The sequence below is a fragment of the Leishmania martiniquensis genome, chromosome 22 (genome assembly GCF_017916325.1).
Source record: "Leishmania martiniquensis isolate LSCM1 chromosome 22, whole genome shotgun sequence".
NCBI classification, from domain to species: domain Eukaryota; phylum Euglenozoa; class Kinetoplastea; order Trypanosomatida; family Trypanosomatidae; genus Leishmania; species Leishmania martiniquensis.
Window position 1 is genome coordinate 625,355 of NC_090157.1, and position 10,006 is coordinate 635,360.

Sequence of the window (10,006 nt, forward strand, 5' to 3'; positions counted from 1 at the left end):
AAAACGCCCACACCGCGCAGCACTTGCGCGGCCACCCACGCCACCGGAAGCCCTATCCCCCCGCACCCCTTCTTCCACAAGCACGAAATACGCACCAAGACGGCAAAAGAGCAGCCCAACATCACCATTGCCATCCGCTCTCAAAGGACCTGGGCCGGCACGGCCCGCGACACCGGACCCCAAAGAAGGAACAAGCCGAACCGGGCGAAAAGCGCCCACAAACACACACGAAAGGAAGAAAAAAAGCAAGGATTCGCGCGCGGGCCCTGGTCGCCATGGTCCCCGGAGCCGTCAAAAAAGGCGCGCGAAACGGGCACCCGGCGACACCTCACACGACCCATGGCGGGCACACAAGCCATAAAGAACACACGAAAAGGGCCGAAAAGCCAAGGAGCCAATGGCCACAGCTGCCGGCGAACCACCCGCACCCAGCAGGACCCTTTCAAAGTGTTACGGCTCCCGAAGCTATCGCTACCACCATCAGCCTTCGCGAAACTTCACCGAGCGTCAGTCATACCCCTCGATTTGCTTACCTTTGGGTTCCCGGAAAGCTGGCTGTAGGGAAGAGGACCCACCCACAGACACCAGGCCCCTGTGGCCAGAGGCGCGCCCCATGCACACGGAGAGCCCAAAAGACCACCCCCGACGAAATGAAAAAACGCAAAAGCCCGTTAAAAGCATCAATTCATGCAAATATATTCTCGCCTTTGCACCCCCGCCAGCCAAGGCTACACTTTTGCACTTTGGACCCTGGCAAAATGGCCGCACCGCCAAGGCGTGATGAAAAAAGGGCCCGCCACACCTCTTTTCAAAAGCCACACAAAGCTGATCGAAGGCATCCTTTCCACCCCCACACCCGCTAGGCCGGCTTGAAACTTCGAAGGTTACGAAACGGCTATTCTCTTTGTCAGTGCGCCACTCTCGGGCGCCGGCTTCCTGGAAGCAGAGTGCCTCGCGACCTCATTTTGCCAAGGGAGAGCAAAGCGTGAGGGGAGGAGAAGAACGCGATGTGGGTGGCTGACGCTCCTGCTAGTCGCATACGCTTGAATAGCACTCCTCCACATTTGGGGAGCAAATCTCGCCGCGGCTTCGCTGCGCTCGCGGGTCTCATTTCTCCTGTAAGCAGACTTCTGGCCAGGACCACCCTCGTCCCCCGTAGTCGTGCTTGCCCATCGTGTGGAGTGTACTCCGTTCCGCGTTCTCTCCGCTGAGCGCAGCGTGTGCATGCTGCGGAGAAGAACGGCCCCGCCACAGCTGCCCGTCACAACCCCCGCAGTCGCTCCTTCCTGGTGGACGCGCCGGTAGCCGCTGTCCTTGCCGTGGTAAGGGAACGCTGGCCGGGGAAAGAACTCCCCATCAGGGGTGCTGGGGCCCCGTTGCGGGCGAACATGAGGGGGGGCCATGTCGCCCCCATCCACCCGCCCCGTTGCGAGAATCGTGGACGGCGATCCGCGCGCCTGCTCGCATAACGGGGAATACGTGCTTCGCAGAAAAGGCACCACCAGGTTGTCGGCAACGCGCCGCGTCACCCCCGTGTCGTGCCGCCGTCGTCGGCGAAATTGCGTGATAGCTCATCCGCGGGGTTCACCTGGCCGGCGATGTAAAAGAACACCACCTGCACGCGCTCGGTAAAGTAGAGGGCCGTCGTGTACGCGTACAGGCGGTTCAGGCAGTACCCTCTGCCGATGCCGCCGAAGCCGTTGTGCTTCCGCTGCGCCCGCACAATCGCAAAGTGGTCCGTGACCACCGCCATGCGCATGGTCTGGCCCCTTCTCGCGACCAGCCCGTGCGCCATCAGGTACTGCAGGCACAGCATCGCCGCCCGTGGATCTGTGTGCGCCGAGTGCTTGGCGGTGAAGTATTCGTCGTTAGGCAGCGGGTCCGGCACCCGCGTGCGTGGCGGGCCTTCGCCGACGCGACCTTTCGGGTGCAAGTCCGTGGCCCACCTCTGCTGCAGGGCGTCGGTGGTGCCGTTCGCGTACCGCACCACCGCTCCCCACCCGTCGGCCGACGCGTCCGTGAAGCAGATGGCGTCGTACGTGCCATCCTCGTAGGTGGCCGCGGTCCTGTCCGCGATCCTCCACCACTCGTTCTCGACCAGGCGTCCGCCGATCGATTGGAGGCACGCGAGGACGTTCGACCCCACATAGGGCACCTCGTCGTCCCAATCCCAGCCGCGGTCCACGAGCCGAAACATGGCTCGGTACGCCTGCTGCAAGGGGAACGCCTCCGCCGGGTTCAGGCGCGTCGTGCGCATGGCGTACATGACCAGCGACGCCAGGGACGCGAAAGACCGGCATGAGAAGCGCGTCGCTCGGAGCGCCAGTTTCAACTTGGACACCGTCTTGAGCGCGTTGCGTACCACTCGCTCGCTCCCGTTCCAATGGAAGTCCTCTCCCAGGAACGTGTTGTCGGCCCGTGCCAAGGATAGCAGCTCCTCGTCCGACATGGACGCCACGGTCTCCCGATCCGGGGAGGTGAGGAGGTTCGCCGTCCGGATGCGGGCTAGGATGCGCCGCACCGCGGATAGAAACGCACGCTCCTGCCCCTCGCGCGCCGCGATGAGCATGTTGTCGATCATGGTGAAGACCGTCACTGGTGTGTCGATGTCCACGATCGTCCATGTCACCGCCTGCCCCACCGCTACGCTCCATCGTGCGCCGGTGGGCAGCGTGCAGCACCGGTGGAGGACATGGTCGCGTGCGCGGAACACAAACGTGTTCCGCATCTCCTCCGGCAAGGGGATGGCGTCGTAGAACGCCACAAAGTCGAGCTGGAACATGTACCGCGCGTAGCGGAGCTCCTGGCGCCGCCACTGGCGGGTCGGATGCTCCACCTTCGGCAGCTCCTGCTTCGAGACCAGGGCGTTGAGGTGCGACTCGGTGATCAGCCGTCGTCGGCCTTTCATCTCTGGGACAGAACGTGTTCACCCCGCGCACGCCCTCCGGCAGCGGCCGGCGCGAGGCTGGGTGGCGAGGTTGCCAGTCGCAACACTCGAACTTCCCCATCTCCACCGCTCTCAGAACGTCCGCGAGCGGCAGGGACGCCGTCTTCACCGTGCGTGAAGTGCGCAGGCCCACGAACCGCCTCGGGTTCATGTATTGGATGGCCTGCTCCAGGAACCGCTTCGTGCGGCTGTGCGCCGTGGGCATTTCCCGCACGGCCGCCAGGTCCAGCGGCGTGGTGTGCTTCAGGTGCAGGGGCCACTGCCGCGCGTCGGGCAGCGTCGCCACCGGTGGCAGCCCCTGCATGCGGCGCGTCTCCGCATACAGCTCCGCGTCCGACACCCCCAGGCTCTTCGCCGTCGGTGCCTCCCATCCTAGCTGGTCAATCCTAGGAGGACTTGCGCGGCGCTTTCCTGCGCGGCAACGGCCTCCTTCGTTGGCTGGAGGCCATAGCCCAGGTACCGCTTGAGCGTGTCCGCTCGCGTGTGGCCGGTGATCCGCATGAGGCCCGCCTCGGATACGCCGTTCGCTGCCAGGTGACGTGCGGCACCCTTCCGGATGGATGGGAGGGCCGCCGCAGGGTTCACGCGGCGCAGCGCTGCTCGCACCTGATCGCGGAGGCTCGTCACGTCCGCAAACAGGCGCTGCGTTGGGCCTCGGCTCCTCACCAGCTTCAGCAGCAGGGCCGCGTCCTCTCGCTGCAATCGCGTCCCTATCGCATAGGGCCCGCGGAACCCCGCACCCTTTCCATAGCGGATCGTGATACTCACTGAGGCCGTCGGCGAGCTCTCCGAGAGTGCGGAGATGTGCACGTCCTTTTTCAGGAGTGTCCCCAGGTCGCCCGCTCGTGCGGCGCAGTGCCACGCCAGCTTCAGGAAGAGCGCGGCGCGCGGGTGGGTGCGGCAGAGCTCCCTGTAGGCCCGCTGCATCTCCTCCACCCGCAGCGGGGCGGGTGGATGCGTCTCCGACTCCTTCTCGAAGCGCCTCGTCGCGGTGGCCGCCGCCCGGAACTCCGGTGAGGTCGATAAATCGTATCCGTCCGCCTGGTTTGTGTACAGGGGGAGGTTCAGCAGCGCGCCCTTGACGGACGCCAGGGCCTTGGAGATGGTGGGCCACTGCCAGTTCCGCGCCCGAGCCGCTCGCACGATCAGGTGGATGACCGCCTTTGCCAGGTCGCAGTCCAGCAGGTCGCTCGGCATCGACCGCAGTTCTCGCAACCAGCGTATGTGGCCCGCGCGGACCTCCGGCGACACCGCGGCCTATGCCACCGCGCTGACGTGTGGGGGCCTGTCCGGGTAGATGTACCACCCTCGTGGGCAGGCGCGCCCCCCAGCTCGCCCGCCGTCCCCGTTTTTTAGGGGGAGCGCCGTCTCTCCGTAGAGCGCCGCGTGCTGCTCATGGAGAAGTTCTCCGGGCGCCGTGTCGGGCGGCGTGGTGCTCAGCCCGTCCTCCTCTGCTCGTCCCGCGTCCGCCAGGAAGGGATCCTTCGCGTGGGTGCCCCTCGGGGCGCCAGCTTCCGCGGCCTGCCGGCCGACCGTTGGTGCTGCCAACGTGCGCGAGTCCTCTGCCTGCTCCGCTGCCTCGGCTGCCCGCGGAGGCGCCACCGTGTACACGCCGACCGTCGCCTCGCGCGGTTTCGCCGTCACCGCATAGTGGCCCTCATATGCTCCCTCGGCGCCGACGCCGTTCCTGTGAACCGCGCCCCGAGTTGGAACACCCAACCTCCTCTGAGGCACCGCGGCAGGCCAGCGTGCGCGACTCCCTGCACAATCAGGAAGTGCTTCGATGTGTCGGACAGCGCGGACTCGTCCAGCAGGCGGGCCTTCCCGTTGCGCGCCAGTTTTCCATACGGGTGCACAGAGAAGCCCATGCGCACCAGGGCGTCCGCCACGTCGGCGGGTTTGCCGGCATCGAATCCGTACGCTCTGGCGCGCCCACACATCGCCTCCACGGCGAAGGACCGGTGTGCGCCGTCCGCGAAGTTCGCGAGCGCCGATGCCGTGAGCATGTAGCGCGGTTTGCGCCGCGCGGCGGCCGTGGTGGCCGCGTCGTGCGCCTCTATCAGCTCCTCGACACTCCACGCGTGGCCGCCCTCCAGCTCTGGCTCCTCCTGTCGAGGCGCCGTGGTGGATGGGGGGGCGGGTAATGGCCGCTGCTCCAGCTCCTTCCGCATGGCCGCCGTAAAGGTCTCGGCGGACATCCTCTCCTGCGTAGCGCGGGTGAGGAAGCGGCGCAGTCGGCCCGGCAGGGCGGAGGCATCGCCGATGGGGCAGGCGTAGTGGTGGGAGAAGAACGATGCCACCATGTACAGCCCACAGTCCTCACTGCCGCGAGCCTGTCTCGCGCAGTATCCGTTGGGGATAGCAAGGCGTGGCCACATCGCCTGCAGACCCCGACGCAAGTCGCGTTGTACAGGGTCCGACGGGGCGGAATCAAAGACCGTGAGCGCGTAGGTGCGCTTACCCTCGGCCCGTGTCAGCACCCCCGCAATCCAGTGGTGCCGAATAAAAAGGGGAAAGTAAAGGACCCCGTGCTTCCGCACCGAGTCCTGAATGCGCGCGATGTGCTGCTGAGTTAGGTTAGGCAACGTGTCGCACGGTAGTGCTTTCCCTGGTGGGAGGTAGCGCTGAAGAATCGCGTCCAGTTCCCTGTTGGACGTCTTCCCCGCGCGCAAGTCCCCACCCCACAGTTCCTCTGTGGAGGGCCGGCCCTTCTTCAGGACGCTGTCTTCGTCCCGGCAAGGCCTTCTCAGTTTTTTGTACTTGGGTCGGCCTTGTCCCGTACCGCGCTGGCCGGCTCGTTGGGCTCCACCCCACCGCCATGCCACATGATCTGCGGTGGCGGCTGGCGCGCCCCTCGGCTGCGGTACCCCCCGCTCTTCCGTGCGGGCTGCTGCGGCGGTTCTCGTGGCTAGCTCTGCCGCTGCGAGTGCTTGGCGTACGCCTCCATCTGCTTCTGGAGCTGGTCCATCTGTTGCTCCAGCGCTGTGTAGTCGGCTGCCGCCATCTGCTGTCCGTCCGGACCGTAAATGGGTGCGTAGCCTCCCCCAAGGATGATCAGTGGCTTTGTTGCCCGGAACAACTTCGCCGCTTCGCTGTCCATGTCCGACGGCTGGTCGCCCCCTCCTTGTAGCCCTGTCGCTGTACTCTCGAGCAGGCGATAGTTCTCCTGGTCCAGTTCCCTTGTCGGGAACAGCGGGTATTCCAGACGCAAGATGCGCTCGGCATACGTGTCGGCGAAGTCCCCGTAGAGGCGCTTTGCCAGGTGCCAGTTGTGGTAGACCGTTTGCTGGTAGGATGGGGCATGTACCATCAGGTGGGTGAGTTCCAGTGTGGCCTTATCCCGGTCTCCCGAGAAGATGGTGTATGCTGCCAGCATCGTTTCCACCGGGGTCAGCGAACGGGATCGTGCCCGGACGATAAAGCTCTGTCGAATCCGCTCTTCCGTCTCGTCCTCGTCGATCTCCTTCAGTATCCTGGTCCGTGCGCGTTCCACCTGTCGCATGGGGACCTTCCAGGGATAGATTTTACACTCGGAGTCGAACCCGATGGTGCTCACAATCCGTCCCTGGTCGCCCGCGCTCCCCTCGGTGACTGCTCTCTCCATCACCTCCATCAGCACACTCGCCCTGGCACGAAACGTTTCCTCGTCGACGGCCCCCATCTCCCTGAGGCGTCCCAGGTTCTCGATGCATTGCCGCACCTCTTCTGCCTTCGTAGGTTTATAGTCCAAGGACATGGTTCACAGTGATGGTTGGATGTAGGGGTCAATGCAGATCGTTTTTTCCCCCGAAACTATTGTGTGAAAGGTGATGGTGGCGTGGAGGGCGAGAGTGCTTTGCTGCTTCACCAGGTATCCACCGTTTGCGTGCAGAGCACTCATGCGTGTGCAGGAAAGACGGTGGGAAACGCAGGGGGAGAGGTAGAGTCACCATCCCGCACACAAGGTGGCGTCCACGCGTGTCCGGTGCCGTGCAGCCTGGTCGGCGAGCCGGGCCTCCGGTTCACCTCCGCCCCATCTGGCGGGGCAAAAAACGCATCGAGCTCTGTTGTCCGATTAGTTGTCGCCCGGTACATTTGGCGACCCGCTTTAACCTGAAGCAGCTGGGCTCCCCTGGTGCCAACCACGCCTTCCCGCCACGAACGCCCCGGGCATGGAGACGCATTGGCGCAGAAGCCTATGACTGAGGAAGTGTCAATGCAGGGGATCTGTTTGGTAGGTGGGCTACTCCTTGGATTGGGCTCGTCAAGGAGCCATTTCCCCCATCTGCAGCTCTTAAATATTGGCCGTTGCCGTGCCGGTGGGTCGCGGATTTCTTGAGCGCCGGCGGCGCCCACTAGGAGGACCCCGCGGCCCAGCCACCACGCGGAAAGCCGCGAGCAGCTTTCCGGCGGCCCCTAAATAATCGTAGGCTCCCGCCGGGACTTTCTCGTAACAGAAGGCCGGCGGCGCTGCCTTTTTATGCCCTCCCGACACACCCCACCTTCCCAGAACGCAAGAGTTTGGCCCCGGCCATGCCACAGACTTTTCATGAATGGCCAAAGCCCGCCACAGACCCCATTTTGTTGGGGGGCAGAGGGCCTGGCCTTTGGTAAAATAACGGGGGGCTGCTGGTTGCTTCCCCCTTCCCGGGCTTTTTTTTGGAGGGGGCTTATCGCCTTTGTAATCTTTAAGAAGCCCCCAGGCGAGATACAGGGCGCCACCCGACATGCTTCGAAACTTGGCGTAATGTTTGAGGTTCTAGCCATCATTCAAAAACGTTCTTCCCGCCCTAGGGGCCCCCATGCAGGGTCTTGTTTTTTTTTCCCTTTGGGGTTAGGGGGACCTGGTCTCTTCTGGCGTGGGGCGCCCGCAGGCACCACCTCTGCCTTTTTTTGCCGGGCAGGGGCTGGCAATCGCGGGCGCCCCGAACCCGAAAGCGGCACAGATGCTAACCAGTATCGTTTCTTCAAATCCCGAACCCCACGGTGTTTTTTTGGGATGTTTTCTGTCAAAGCCAAAGGCTGGGGCGGCGGCGCGGGGCAGGGTTAAACAGGCGAGCGCGCCGGCTACGCCTAAATGCAGGCGGAAAAGCCCGGGGATGGCGAAAAGCGCACGAGCGACCATGGAGTCCGGAAGGAAACGCGTTCTCTTCACACAATTCCTTTGATCGCGAACGCGACTCTCGCACAAGCAAAAGGTGACCATCAGGGCGGGTTTTTCTTTCCGCAGCACCATGGCCGCGCGCCCCCGGGTTTTTCCACCAGGCCGTCGGCCAAATGCCGCAAGGGAAAGGGAAGGGCCTGATGCCTTTTCCATGCTGTATAGGCAAGATCTCCCTTTTTAAAGTGTTGGATTGGGAAATATCTGTGCCCGTTTTCATGCGCACATTTTACTTTTTAGGCGTACTGAGTAAACTACCCTTAGGGATCTTTTTTCAACCCACATTTTGCACAGCGCACGGCCGGGTGGTTTTCTAGCCTCTCGTTTTCTCTAAGCGAAAACGGGCGGACGGAAAAATGCCGCGTGGTGCGTGTTAAATAAAGTCAGCTAGGCTGCGGGGAAAAACAAAGTTGAACCGCGCACCGGGCACATAAAGTATGTGCCCTAGGATAATGCCAACTCCAGCGTGATGCTTGTGCTTATTTTTAACAAAATACAGAGTTCTTCGTTGACCAAAGTCCCAGTAACGTTTTTCCGGCTACAGATACTAAACAAAAGGTATGGCCAAAGCGGAAAGCCCGTAAAACGGCTACATGGGGCCATGGTTAAAGCAAAGGCGCGGCGCAATCCACCTCGCGAATGTGTGGGTTTCGTAGGGAGGGCGTGCGTTGGGTTTGGGGCCGATTAGTCAAAGCGCGCTGTGTTTACCCCTCTGGCCATTCTTCTCTTAGAGGGATGTGGTGTTCTTTTGGTGTCGCCATTTCGGTTAGCCGTGTTGCGCATTAGGGCACGGGGGGGGCGCCTCTCACAACAAAAAGTGCTTTTTTACACAGCATACAGGGTTGTGGCGTGGGCATGCTTCCGCAAACCCTTTGGTAGGGCAAAAGAGTTGCGCTGGCCCTGGGGATGGTGGCGCCGGGGCTTCGGTGTTCTTTCGGAGGGGCTGGGGTCTGGAATGAAGAGAAACGAGCGGGCGGCGGCGAAGAGGGCCCGTTCCGTAAGAAAAAATATGCGCCCCCTGAACCCACTCTCTGTGGGCGGCTAAAACGTTATGTGAAAAGTAAGTATCTGGGGCCACATCGTCCGAATGGGATTGTGTGTCTGTGTGCTTCCTGGGGATTTGATGCCCCAAAATGGCCTGAGGACCCGTGCCCTACAAGACGACCTGCTTTCCCTCGCGGATAAAAACGCGGCCAGCGCTGGGCGCCCCCATTCGCCCACCGGGGGTCCTAACGGGAACTTTTTTCCCTAGCATCCATGGGCTGCGCAAAAGGGAATACAAAGCCAGAAAAACATGGTTGGCGTCATAATTCCTGCATCTGTGACCCTGTCTCGCTCCCTTTCTGTCCAAAAGGGAGGCTTTATGGAAGGTGTCACGGCGTGGTCGGGTCGGGTCGGGCGGTTGGGGGGGGGCAGGGGCCTCGCGGCTTTCGCCAAAGGCGGGTTCCCCGCTGGTGTTGCGTCTTGGTGGGCTGGGGCTGCGCGCGTGCTGGCGCCGCCTGTGTGGTGGGCGCCGTTTTCGCACGGCGCAGGTTCGCCCTCGTCCTGCCGCTGGCGCCGGCTTCCGCGGGGGCGCGGGGGCTGGGCGGCTTCGGGGGCTCGAAAGGAGGGGGAAGCCCGGCGCCCCACCAAAAGGGGCGGGCGGCCAATGGCAGCCGCGGCAGCAAGGCCCGTAGGCAACCGGCCAGGGTTATGGTGGTGGGTTTCCGCTGGCGTTTTGTTCTGGGTTCCCTTGGGTTTTTTTGTTTCGCGCGGCAGGGCCGGCTTGGGGCGTGGGGTCCCGGGCAGCGGCGCGCCCCCTCAACCCCGCCGGTTAAGAAAATCAAAAAAAAGAGAACCCCAAATTTCGCAAAATTGTGCAGCAGCCCCCCGCTTCAAAATTTAGGCGGATAGTGTGAAAAAGGTTTTCTTCTTGGCGT